The following is a 13,322-nucleotide window of genomic DNA, read 5'->3' as shown; positions in this document are numbered from 1 at the left end:
ACATCTACAAGCATTCTGACAACGTTTGAGATCTTTCAGACAAAAGCTTACATCAATACTCTAAATTATATCAATTTGATTAATTTAGAAATACTTATGCTAATAATTTGTTGAGTCATTTGAATTTTTATCATTCCTATGCTTGTCATAACTTTGAATACAATTCTATCTATTTATTAATAAATTCTAAGTTTATTTTCTCTAAATTCAATTCATTTGAGATTCAATTTATTTTTGAAAATTCAACTTATTCTTTTATTTTGTAAATGGATTAACATAATTTTGAAATAAGTTAAAGATTTCTGAATATCACTTTATGTTAATACTTTTAATGGCATGGAATACAAAGTAAGTAAATTATCACCATCATAGAGTTATTTGGAAGCGGAACAAGAAGAAATTTGTTCTCAATTGGCAGATTATGAATATAACCCCTTTTCAGTGTAGCAGCATGAAAATGCTTCGAATCTACAAATTCTGGCTCTACATCGAATAAGTACTGTGATATTCCAGTCCAAACATTAACTGGAGCAAGTGCCACGTTATCATGGTAGAAATAAGGAGGCCCAATAGCATCTTCTGGATGTGTTCTTTGAGTTATCTGATCTGGTTTGGTATAAACCCCAAAACCAATTATTAGATTTGAAAGATGAATTTGCTCATAGTAGAAATAAGGAGACCCAATAGCATCTTCTGGAAGTGTTCTTTGAGTTATCTGATCTGGTTTGGTATAAACCCCAAAACCAATTATTAGATTTGAAAGATGAATTTGCTCATAGTAGAAATAAGGAGACCCAATAGCATCTTCTGGAAGTGTTCTTTGAGTTATCTGATCTGGTTCGGTAGGAACCACAGAACCAATCATTAGAATTGAAAGATGAACTGCATGATTGTCTTCATTAAGAAGCTTCTTTTCAAGCTTTCTCTGCTTCTTCTTTTTTAAGAAAATCATAGCCCAAGTTTCGCCTTTTCTTGTAATTGGGATCATTGTATAATGGCTTCCTATCTTTTACCGGAAAAAGTGTGTCAGCAGCCTTAGCCATTTGAGCAGCACATATAAAATTTGTCAACTTTACAATTGATGAATCCGGACCACATCTCTCCATGGCTATTGAAGACATAGCATTTGAGTATCCCATTTTCGTCAAGTATAACAGTTTACTCTCCTCATCAAAATCAGAATTCAGGATTTTCTTGGTATCAAAAGAACTATCAATATCTTTGAAATCATATTGAGAGATCACTTCATAATTAGATGAGTAGTTATCAGAATCAACATGTTACATGAGTGCAAACTTTTCAAGAGCCTGTGCCATTGAGTTTTGTTCTCAAGGGGTTTTGTGACATTATATCTACATCTACATTTTTCAAAGATGATAGATTCTCCGATTTGAAGAAGAAAGATTTATTTGATTTCTACACAACTGAAGAAATACTAAGTTCACCAATTTGAAATCAAATAAAAATAAACTTAACATTCATGCATCATATTTAGGCATTTGCAAAAATAGGTGCATTTTCGTTCATTTTATCCATGTTGAATTTTGACAGGAATTTCAAAGATTTTAGCAAAGATTTAAATCCATCATTCAATGGATCAACATTTCCAGAAGAGTTCATAATGAGAAGAACTCATCTGAAGAAGAAGAAGAAGTTCATAATGAGAATAACTTGTTCAACTTTTTGCTTAAATTCATCACTCGGTGGATCAGCAGTGCCAGTTAGAGTTCATAATGAGAAGAACTCATCTGAAGAAGGAAGAAGAAGTTCATAATGAGAAGAACTTGTTCAACTTTTTGTTTGAATTCATCATTCGATGGATCATCATTTCAAGAGAAAGTTCATAATGAAAAGAACTTATCTGAAGAAGAAGAAGAAGTTCATAATGAGAAGAGCTTATTCAACCTTTTGTTTAAATTCATCATTTGATGGATCAACATTGCCAGGTAGAGTTCATAATGATAAGAACTCATCTAAAGAAGAAGAAATTCATAATGAGAAGAATTTGTTCAACTTTTTGTTTGAATTCATCATTCGATGGATCATCAACTTTTCCAGAGAAAGTTCATAATAAGAAGAACTTATCTGAAAAAGAAGAAGAAGTTCATAATGAGAAGAGCTTGTTCAACCTTTTTCATAACTTTATCACAGCAGGAGATATATCATCATCAACTTTTCCAGAGAAAGTTCATAATAAGAAGAACTTATCTGAAGAAGAAGAAGAAGTTCATAATGAGAAGAGCTTGTTCAACCTGTTGCATAACTCTATCACAGCAGGAGATATATCATCATCAGCATTTCCAGAAGGAGTTCATAATGAGAAGAACTCATCTGAAGAAGAAGAAGTTCATAAGGAGGAGAATTTGTTCAACTTTTTGCTAGATTACATCACAGAAGGAGATAAATTGTCATCCCCAATGGAAAAGTTCATAATAAGAAGAACTAATCCCAAAGAAAAACTTGTTCAACATTTCCAAATAAAGTCAAATGAAAAAAAAAACTTATTGTCTTTTCGTCTTTGCTCTATTCTTGTTAACACAGGAATGAGCAAAGAGGGGCAGCTGAAGACATTAGATTTTTTTTTACATTTGGTTTTTTATTATTATTTATTATTAATTTTATTATATTACAGGCCCAAATTACATAAGCCGGAGCCCAATTACAAATGGGTCCTGATGACCCAAACTGGCCCAAACCCATCAAGAAACCTTAAACCCAATTTAGGGTTTATATCATCTAACCCTAGCCGCCTCAGCATTACAGCCGTTGGATCTGAGAGATCCAACGGCCCAGATCCAACGGCCCACACTCATCCAGAACAAACCCTAGGGTAATGATACCCTAGGGACCACGCGGCCGCCGTTCGCCAACCTCTGCTACCACGCTGCCACGACGCCAACCGAAGGATCCAGAAGACCAAGCCATAGCCGCACACGTTGCCCTCAACGGTAAGTCACCACTGGAAGTTCGGTGACTCACCGAACTCTACTCTTTTACCCGGTCCGAGACAAGCGCCAGTGATGGCTATAAAGCCACCACCGAACCAGCAAAAAAAAAACAGAGGCAACCAACAGCCACAGAGCAACCAAACAGAGAGCAAAGATACAAAAAAAATAGAGACCAACTCACAACAACCAGCAATCAAACCGAGAAGAGAGAAGGAAGAGTTTACCTTACCGGAGAACCCCAAATGACATATGAGAACCAAAAATATCGAAGGTATTTTCCTTAGATCTAGGAAAATCCATAACTTTTTAGGATAAAATAAGGGTGAAATCGGGTTTAGGGTACTTGGATCTAGGGTTTGGGAAATTTTGGTGTTTTCCGAACACCGAAAACGGTGGCCTACGGTGGGGATTACGGCGACAGACGGCTGCCACCCGGTAGCCGGCTTCCCTCCGATGAGGAAAGCTAGAGAGAAGCGAGAGAGTTTAAACTCTCTCGGTTTAGAGAGAGGAAGAAAATGAGAGAAATGAGAGCTGGCCCTTCGGGCCAACCGGTTAGGGGCTTAAATAGCCCTCCCCAAACGACGCCGTTTTAGAGAAGGGTTTGTCTGTAATTAACTAAAAGTTAAACCCTTTCCGCAGCCATCCTATTTTGTAATCCTTAAATTTTAGTCACTAAATCAATTTATAATCCTTTTAATTCGGTTCTTTAATTTTAATTTTATTTATTTTAATCCTTTATATTAAAATAATATATTTAGGATAAATATCATATTTAGTCTTTTAATTTTAATAATTGATATTTTAAACCCCGAACAGCATATTTCAATTTATTTTAATTTAATATATGAATTTTATATAATTTTATTTTAGTCACCAAATTAATAAATAAGGAGAATAGCATGTTTAATCCCTGTAATTTTAAATAATTAATTACGAATTAGGTATTTAATTTTATTAGATTATAATTTAGTCACTAATTTTAAATATTTTCATTTATTATAAAGTTTTACTGCTTTTAAATATATAGTTCTAATTTTATTTTTATTATTGTTTATTTATGTTTTAATTTTACTTGTTTATATTTAAATATTATATTTATTTATATATAGTCATATAAATATATAATAAATAATAATTTATATTAAATCTTAATTTGATTTTACATAAATTATTTTTTTATCATATTTTAATATTTATTTTTCAATATAAAAAAAAATAGCAGTCTTAATACAAATTCTGGTATTTTAAAATTAAATATTATAAAAAAATTATAATTTAATTTTATTTAAATTATTATAATATTTATTAATATCGAAGAAAAGAACTGTCTTAAGGCACCTAAAAGTCTTTTTCTGATATTTCTAAATAAATAAATATCTTATTTATGTTTAATATATTTTCTTAAAAATATTTGAATTAAATAGGATTATAAATTAAATATATTTTGAATTTTTAATAATATAGACAATTTATAATTAAAATGTACCAATTTTGGACGTTGTAAGGGTGCTAATCCTTCCCTAAACGTAACCGACCACGAATCCCTTTTTATTATTAAAAAAAATAAATTTTTGGTTATAAACGCAGATCAGTTCATCTTTTAACTGATATTTTCTTAAAACTCTTTTAAAAGATAATTTTTAGGTATTCGACCTACCTAACCCAAAAGATCGATGGCGACTCCCAAATTATATTAAAAAAACCATTTATTAAACATCACTTTTCTCGCCAAGTAAAAAAATTCGTGCTCGGACGAAAACCGGTTAGAACAGGTAGCTACTTTTCTGGTGGATAAACAAATAAGACCTGGAGATAGAGAACAAAATCAATATCCAAAGACATGATCCATTGCAATCCCCCCTCCTCAACATGAGAGGCCTTTAAGAAAATACTTGTTTATGAAGAACACCCACCTGGGGTTCGAGGCAAGGTTCGACACGAGAATTATTCTGACAACTTAGAGCACTTTGTAACTTCCCATAACCTTCAAACTGTCTGGTGACATATTGCCTTTGAAGAGCCTGAACATCACAACTAGGAGGAAGTCCAACAATAACCATGCTCTCGAACAACCTTGAGGGTTCCTTAAAAGATCTATGATCCTGCACATGTAAAATTACAATGTCATTAAAACGTTTTTTGAGATTCTTGGTTTCTAGTTAAAACATAACGAACATATACAAGTAAAATAAAAGAGGTTTATCAGGCCTCATATTAGGCCTTGCAATAAATATATATTGAGTGATAATTAGACAAGCAGATGGTTGTAGCTTCTGAAATCTTCCACCGGTATTTTCATCTTTCAATGAATATACAGCAGATGGTTGAGTAGAATGAACAACAGTTACAGCTGTTGCTACTGCAGCAACTGCTCTAGCAACATCCTCCTTTGTCGGCATGAAAAAGGATACACTCCATCCAGGGCTACCGGAATCTTCACTCTTAGACATCCTTAAAGTCGCTCAACTATCAACATACACGACCAAACAACAAATAAACATAAACAATTGCAAAAGTATCAAATATTTCATTGAATGTGACTAAAATTACTAGCTTTGAAATTTCCACCCTTCAAGTGGAACCCGTCTTTCAACAAATCATAATCAATCATCTGAAAAGATTACCGATCCAATCAAAGAAACGAGTTCAAGAAATTAACGAAATCAGCCTATGGACTCAGGCAAGTTACACTAATTAAATGTCTATCTTAGATGAGAAAATCATCCAGTTAGTTACAAATTATTAAGAAAAAAAGTTCAGTTAAAACTTATAACAAGCTTGAGAATAACAGGCTCAGAGGTTGGAACAGATCAATATTATTGCAATAAAATAGGATGCCATGTTTCAGTTTTTAAAACATACCGAGTGTATAGCCTATTTAAAATATGAACTGTCCATTTTTTCACCTTCCACCACCCCCATGATTTCCTGAGCTCAGGATCTACAGGTTGGCCTTCTACAGGTTGGCCTTCCATAGGTACAGACCTCTCCAGAACATTTAAGAAAGGCATCATCCAAGCATTGAACACATTCGGATCAAGTAACTGCTTTGGAATCTCCAACTAAAAATTAGAGACAACAGCCCACAGATGGCAACTGAATCAACAAACCTAATAAAGCCAACTCACAAGGAACAAATTACAGCAGAAAAAAATAATACAAATATTCTCAAAATATTTAGAGAAGAAGAGGAGTTCTCACAAGGATGGCTTGTCAACCAGCACAAGCTTATTAAATATATAGAGAAGAATAGGAAATGTCTCTTCAACAATGTGGTGAACAGGTGTTCTCTCATCTTCCGACTTGAAGGAAAAAAAATAGGATGCCCTGAAACACAGTACTGCACACACAGTTCTTCATAAACTCGAGCAAGTCAACCACAAAAAAAATCTAATAAACAATCTAAAGAGTAATTGTGAATCCAACGAGAAAAAAAAAGACCTTTTTAGATACAGATAGGGACTGAAACTAACCTCGAAAGAAATTAAACATTGAAGAAAAACAAAGCCCCAAAAATAACTTAGTAAAAAAATGACTTGGAGCCACAATCAAACGAGTATCGTCTTAAAACTTCACGGATTGATGAATTAAGGGGAAAACTAAACCCAATTTTAACAAAAAGATAAGGAGAACATAAAGGGTTCGGAAAACGGAAACAACAATGAAAGAGGGAAAACAATAGAAAATGGAGAGATTTTAGATGCTGAGCGGGGAAGAAGAGAGACCGAAAATAAACGATGAGAAAACCCGCGTTGGAGAAAATGTAGGGGGATTTTTTCTGATACTCAAGTGAAAGAAAGAGCGTCGGCTGGTTGAAGAAAAGGAACATTATTTGGCGGGGAATGATGTTGATTTTGGCGCCACAGTTGGGAGGGAGAAAACCCACGTATTTTTTAACTTCATTTGATATTGTAGTGTTGTCTCTTAGTTTTACATTTATTCAATTTAGTCCAAATTTAAAGATATAATATATTAATTTAAGCTTCATATTTCAATTTTTTTTTAAATTTAATCCAAATTTAATGTTACTTTTTATTAATTTAAGCTTCATATTTAAAATTTGTTCAATTTGATCCTTATATATTATCCAATTCTTTCAATTAATATATATGTTTATATTAATAAATTAATATATTGTTTATATATACTATATAGTTTATATATACTAATGAACTATATAATATAGTTTGTATATACCATATACTATATAGTTTATATACTAATGAACTATATAATATATAGTTTATATATACTAATGAACTATATATAATGTATAGTTTATAAATATGATATAGTCAATATATGTTATATAGTTTATATATACTAATAAACTATATAATGTATAGTTTAGGGTTTAGGGTTTAGGATTTTATATATAGTTCATATGTAAATTATACTATATAGTATATATAGTTTATCTATATAATATATAGATATGAATAAACTATAGTATATATATAGGTCATATGTAAACTATAGAGTATATAATATCAACTATATATATATATATATATATATATATATATATATATATATATATATATATATATATATATATATATATATATTATATAGGTCATATGTAAACTATATAGTTTATATATATAGTTCATATGTAAACTATAGTTCAAATGTAAATATTAATTATAGTTTATATGTAAACTATAGTTAGTATATATACTATATAGTTTATATGTAAACTATAGTTCATATATAAATATCAACCTTAGTATATACATATTTATATATATAGTTTATATGTAAACTATAGTTCATATATATAGTATATAAATATAAACTATAGTTTATATAAATAGTATAAAATATAGTATATAAATATAAATTATAGTATGTAGTTTATATAAATATAAATCTTAAATCCTAAACCCTAAACTATATATATATATATATAAACTATAGTTTATATTAATAAACTATATAATTTATACAATATATTATTTATAATTATACATAATATATAAATATAAATTGTATAGTTTTATATAATTCATATATAATTTATATATAAACTATGTAGTTTCTATATAGTTCAATAGTTCATATATAAACTATATAGTATTATAGTTTATGCATGGTATATATAGTTTATAGTTTATACATAATATATATATATATATATATATATATATATATATATATATAAATATATATATATATATATATATATATATATATATATATAAACTATATAGTTTATATATATATATATTAGTTGTTTTTTTTTTCTCAACTTATTACTTATTTCTATTTATTAATTGGTCCATAACTTTTTAAATGAGTATAATTTAGTATATTTTGTATTAATTTCAACCTCAAAATTTAAATTTATTTTGATTTGATCCCTTTTGTGTTATTTAATATATTTAAATTTTTATTTGTAATTTTTATTTTTTCAATTTAGTCCTCCAAATTTTATTTGCACCTGAAATTGACCCATACTTATTACTTATTTATATTTTTAAATTGGCCCATAACTTTTTAAATGGGTATAATTTAGTATTTTTTTGTATTAATTTCAACCTCAAAGTTTAAAATTATTTTGATTTGATCCCTTTTGTGTTGTTTAATATATTTAAATTTTTATTTTAAATTTCATATTTGTTCAATTTAGTCCTCCAAATTTTATTTGCATATGAAATTGACCCATACTTATTACTTATTTATATTTTTAAATTAACACATAACTTTTTAAATAGGTATAATTTAGTAATTTTTGTATTAATTTCAACATCACAATTTAAAATTATTTCGATTTGATCCCTCATCAATGTGTGTTGTTTAATTTATTTAAATTTTTATTTGTAATTTCATATTTGTTCAATTTAGTCCTCCAAATTTTATTTGCATATGAAATTGATCTATACTTATTACTTAATTCTATTTTTTTAATTGGCCCATAACTTTTTAAATGGGTAAAATTTAGTAATTTTTTGTATTAATTTCAACCTCACAACTTAAAATTATTTCGAGTTGATCCCACATCAATGTGTGTTGTTTAATTTATTTAAATTTTTATTTGTAATTTCATATTTGTTCAATTTAATTCTTAAATTTGTATTTTTCATAAGATTGAACCATAATTATTTATATTCTTAGTAATTTACACTAAATCATATACAATTACAAGTTGCAATTCAACGTTCGCGAAAGACGAAAATAATTAATCAAAAAATAATAAATAACCCGATTTGAACTCAATCCGTATCTGATAGAGATCCGACCTGAATTTTATCTGCCAATGATATAACCCGATCTGAACGAGATCCGCCTGAAGTCCATCCGAACCTGAATTAACCTGCTTTTTAACTGCTTCGGACCTGAACTGGCAACGATCCGAACTGAAATGACCTGACCTGAACCCGATCTGGATCTAGTGTCAAATTTACCTGACTATATGTATCCGATTTTACCCGACCTGTCAGGATCCAACTGAAACTTGAACGATTACCCGATTTTACAACCCTAGATAAGAAGAGGTGAAGTGTGAAAAAGTTACATGTGTTGTACTACGTGTGGAAATAGATTTGGATGTGTGGAGTTAGTTAATTTCATTTGTGAGCTGGATCCATGCCTATATCACTGGCCCACTTTAAAACAAATAATACATAAAACACAAAATTGAGCTTCAAGGCGAGACAACTTCAATCTCACAAGAACTTCATATAAATTTTATCTTCTAATAAAGCCAAAATCAGCCTCCTCTCCTCAAATTCTTTAGCATTCAACTTTGGGTTCTTTCAGATTCCAACTGGGTATCAATCAAAGTATCAATCTTTATTCTCTTTTAATGCTTAGTTCAAATCTAAGGATGTGAAAGGCAGCATCTTTATGCAAAAAAAGGTTGTCTGTTTTATCTTTGTTTTCTTGGTTTTGGGTCAGTTTTTTTTTATAGATGAATTTAAGTTGTGGGAGAGGAGCCATGTCAATTACTAGCTCAAGTGCTGCTTGGAAACCAGCAGATGTTGTTGCTGATCAGTTCCCTGCTGGTTTGCGTGTTCTTGTGGTTGATGATGATCCAACTTGTCTAATGATCCTGGAAAATATGCTAAGAACATGCCTTTATGAAGGTACTTTTACATGAAATTTTTATATTTATTTCTTGGGTTTTCTCAGTTTTAGGTTTTTGATTATGGGGTTTTTCTTGTTCTTGCTTATGTTGATTTATTTGTGGGTCATACTGGAAAAACAGGAAAAACAATGATCATTGCTTTGTTAGATTTGGGAGCAGTTTGGGTTTATAACCTTGATCTTGATTTAGCTTTGAAGACCTGATTTGTTTAGTGTTTGTGCATATGTAATTTGGGGATTTGTTTTCCCCTTCTTTGTGGATGCTTAAGAGGTTGATGTTCGTTGTTATTTGATGGATGATTGGTTGATTTGTGATTTTTTTTCTCAGTTACCAAATGCAATCGAGCGGAGACTGCCTTGTCCATACTCCGAGAGAACAAAAAATGGTTCGATGTCGTTATCAGTGACGTTCACATGCCGGACATGGATGGTTTCAAACTTCTTGAGCATATTGGTTTGGAGATGGACCTCCCTGTAATCAGTAAGCATTATATCTTCAAAATATGCTTAATTACCATGAGTTTGACAATTTATGGGGTTCTGTGGGTATTTTTATGGCCTAATTCGGCTTGTACTTCTGCAGTGATGTCAGCTGATGACGGGAAACATGTTGTTATGAAGGGTGTTACACATGGTGCTTGTGATTACCTAATCAAGCCGGTTCGTATCGAGGCACTGAAGAACATATGACAACATGTTGTTCGGAAGAGGAAGAATGAGTGGAAGGAGTTTGAGCAATCAGGTAGTGTAGAAGAAGGGGATAGGCAGCCGAAACAATCTGAAGATGCAGATTACTTGTCTTCGGCTAATGAAGGGAACTGGAGAGACTCAAAAAAGAGAAAAGATGATGAAGAAGAAACCGACGAGAGGGATGACACTTCCACCCTGAAAAAGCCAAGGGTTGTGTGGTCTGTTGAGCTCCATCAGCAATTTGTTGCAGCAGTTAATCAAGTAGGCATTGACAGTACGAGTCTTTTGCCCATTTCTTCTGATTTGCTGATGTTCTCTCGCTAAAAAATATCATTTATCATAATAGCATATGAATTTTAGAAATAGTCTATTATTTTCTGAAACCATGGGCGAAAGTGTTGTTAGTTGTTACTTTAATTTTATTCTTTGAAGTTTTTAGCAAATATCTCAAGGATCCAAGTTGAAGTGTGCTATATCATGGTCAGCATTTACTCTAAGACAGTATATCTTCAATTATTTGTTCCTTTTTGTTGTTATCTGTTTCGTTGTTCGTATAAGCTCATGCTTTTGGATCGAATTGTATCACACACTTACTATAGCCAAATGAATTAAATATTAATCATTTTAATATTCTTCCTTTCATTTCCTTTACCATTGAAATGTCTTCAATAAACTTGCTTTTTGGTGTTCATCTTCTTGTATCGTTTCTCTCTTATTAAAGTTCTTGTTTGAATTTCTTATACAGAGGCTGTCCCGAAGAAAATTTTGGAGTTGATGAATGTTCCGGGCCTTACCAGAGAAAACGTCGCCAGTCACCTTCAGGTCTGTATGCGGTCACTAAATACACAATCTTTTCACTATCCTGCGTTTACTTCTAATAAATTGTTCTCTGAATATCTTTGATCCTTGGACGATAATAACCATGTTATCATGCATTATCAGAAATATCGCTTGTATCTTAGACGGCTGAGCGGAGTATCGCAGCACCAGAGTAATTTGAATCCTCCTTTTATTAGCCCCCAAGATGCAACATTTGGGCCGCTCTCTTCACTCAATGGACTTGACCTTCAAGCTCTTGCTGCCACCGGTCAACTTTCTACACAAAGTCTTGCCAGACTCCAAGCAGCGGGGCTTGGTCGTCCGACTGCTAAATCCAGCATACCTATGTCCCTTGTTGATCAAAGAAACATCTTTAGCTTTGAAAACCAGAAGTTAAGATTCGAAGAAGGACAACAACAGCAGCAAATAAATTTACTTCATGGAATCCCTACAAATATGGAGCCGAAGCAGCTTGCCAGCTTGCAGCACAGTGGACCATCAATCGGAAACATGAATATGCAAGTTGCTTCCCATGGTGCGCAAAATAACCAAAATAATTCTTCATTGATGCAGATGGGGCAGCCGCAGTCAAGTGGGCAGATACTCAGTGATACGACTGTTAGTCACTTTCCTGGGCGTCCGTCATCCATGGGACAGCCTATACTGTCTAATGGAATGGCCGCTAGTGTCGCTTCGAGAAATGGAATATCTGAAAATATTGGGGGCCCTAGCTACAATCCGGTTTCACAGGCCTCTTCGACGTTGAATTTCCCAATGAATCACACTTCAGAACTACCTGGTAATAGTTTCCTGCTCGGAAGTAACCCTGGGATTTCTAGTTTTGCATCAAAAGGGGCTTTTCAAGATGTTAGCTCGGAAATTAAAGGATCCGTCATATTCATACCCTGTTACGATATATTTAATGATTTGAATCAACATAAACCCCAAAGTTGGGAGCTACAGAATGTTGGCATGACATTCAGTGCTCCTCAACATTCAAGCTCTCTTCAAGGCAACCTTCACATTATGCAATCTGTTTCAGTTCAACAAGGATCTTCCGGCCAAATGAACGGACATAGCAGAAGTGCAGCCGTTGTAAGCAAGGCAATGTTCTCAGCCGAAGATATTAAGGAGCACGGGAATGCACAAAACATTAACCAACATCTCAACAACCTTGTTGACAATGCAATAAGGGTCAAATCCGAGAGAGTTTATGATACCAGCCCTGCCAATCTATTCCCTGATCATTTCGGACAGGAAGATCTCACGAGTGCCCTTGTCAAACAGGTTCGATTTTTCTCTTTATCTTCATAATATCTGTTTAAGATGGTACTCACTTTCATGAATCAATGAGTCTATATATGTTTCACTTATTCTTTGGCAGCAAGTTGGCATTGCACCAACTGCAAACGAAATTGATTTCGACGGGTATTCCATTGATAATATTCCGGTGTAGGGGTTCTTCCGTACTACAGTTCTCCTAGTGTCTGGATGTACATATTCGTTGCAACTGAAAGATCCCTTCAGCAGGAACTCGAGTTAGTTGTTACTTTAGAAGAGATCGAGGTTTGCTTGGTTTCTGTCGGGTTTGTTTTGAACCTACCAGGATCGGATGATTGGTGAAGTGTGTAAAATAGTTGGTGCATGAAATGCAAACGTGTTCATGCGAAATCTGGGAAGATCGACTAATTTTGTCCAGCACGTGGAGCCATTGTTCCTTGAGACATCAGCAGGCTATGGGAGACTTTAATAACGGATGCTTTTCGTATTATTATT

At 32.3% G+C, this 13,322-nt stretch overlaps 1 pseudogene; it reads left to right on the top strand.

The window, feature by feature from the left end:
- Positions 1-9,652: 9,652 nt before the first annotated feature.
- LOC120115693 lies at positions 9,653-13,315 on the top strand (annotated as a pseudogene).
- The last annotated feature ends 7 nt before the right edge of the window (positions 13,316-13,322 follow it).

The sequence above is a fragment of the Hibiscus syriacus genome, unplaced genomic scaffold, assembly GCF_006381635.1.
Source record: "Hibiscus syriacus cultivar Baekdansim isolate YM2019G1 unplaced genomic scaffold, ASM638163v2 tig00110270_pilon, whole genome shotgun sequence".
Lineage (NCBI taxonomy): Eukaryota > Viridiplantae > Streptophyta > Magnoliopsida > Malvales > Malvaceae > Hibiscus > Hibiscus syriacus.
Note: the sequence above shows the minus strand (reverse complement) of the source record. Positions and strands in the feature narration are given on the sequence as shown.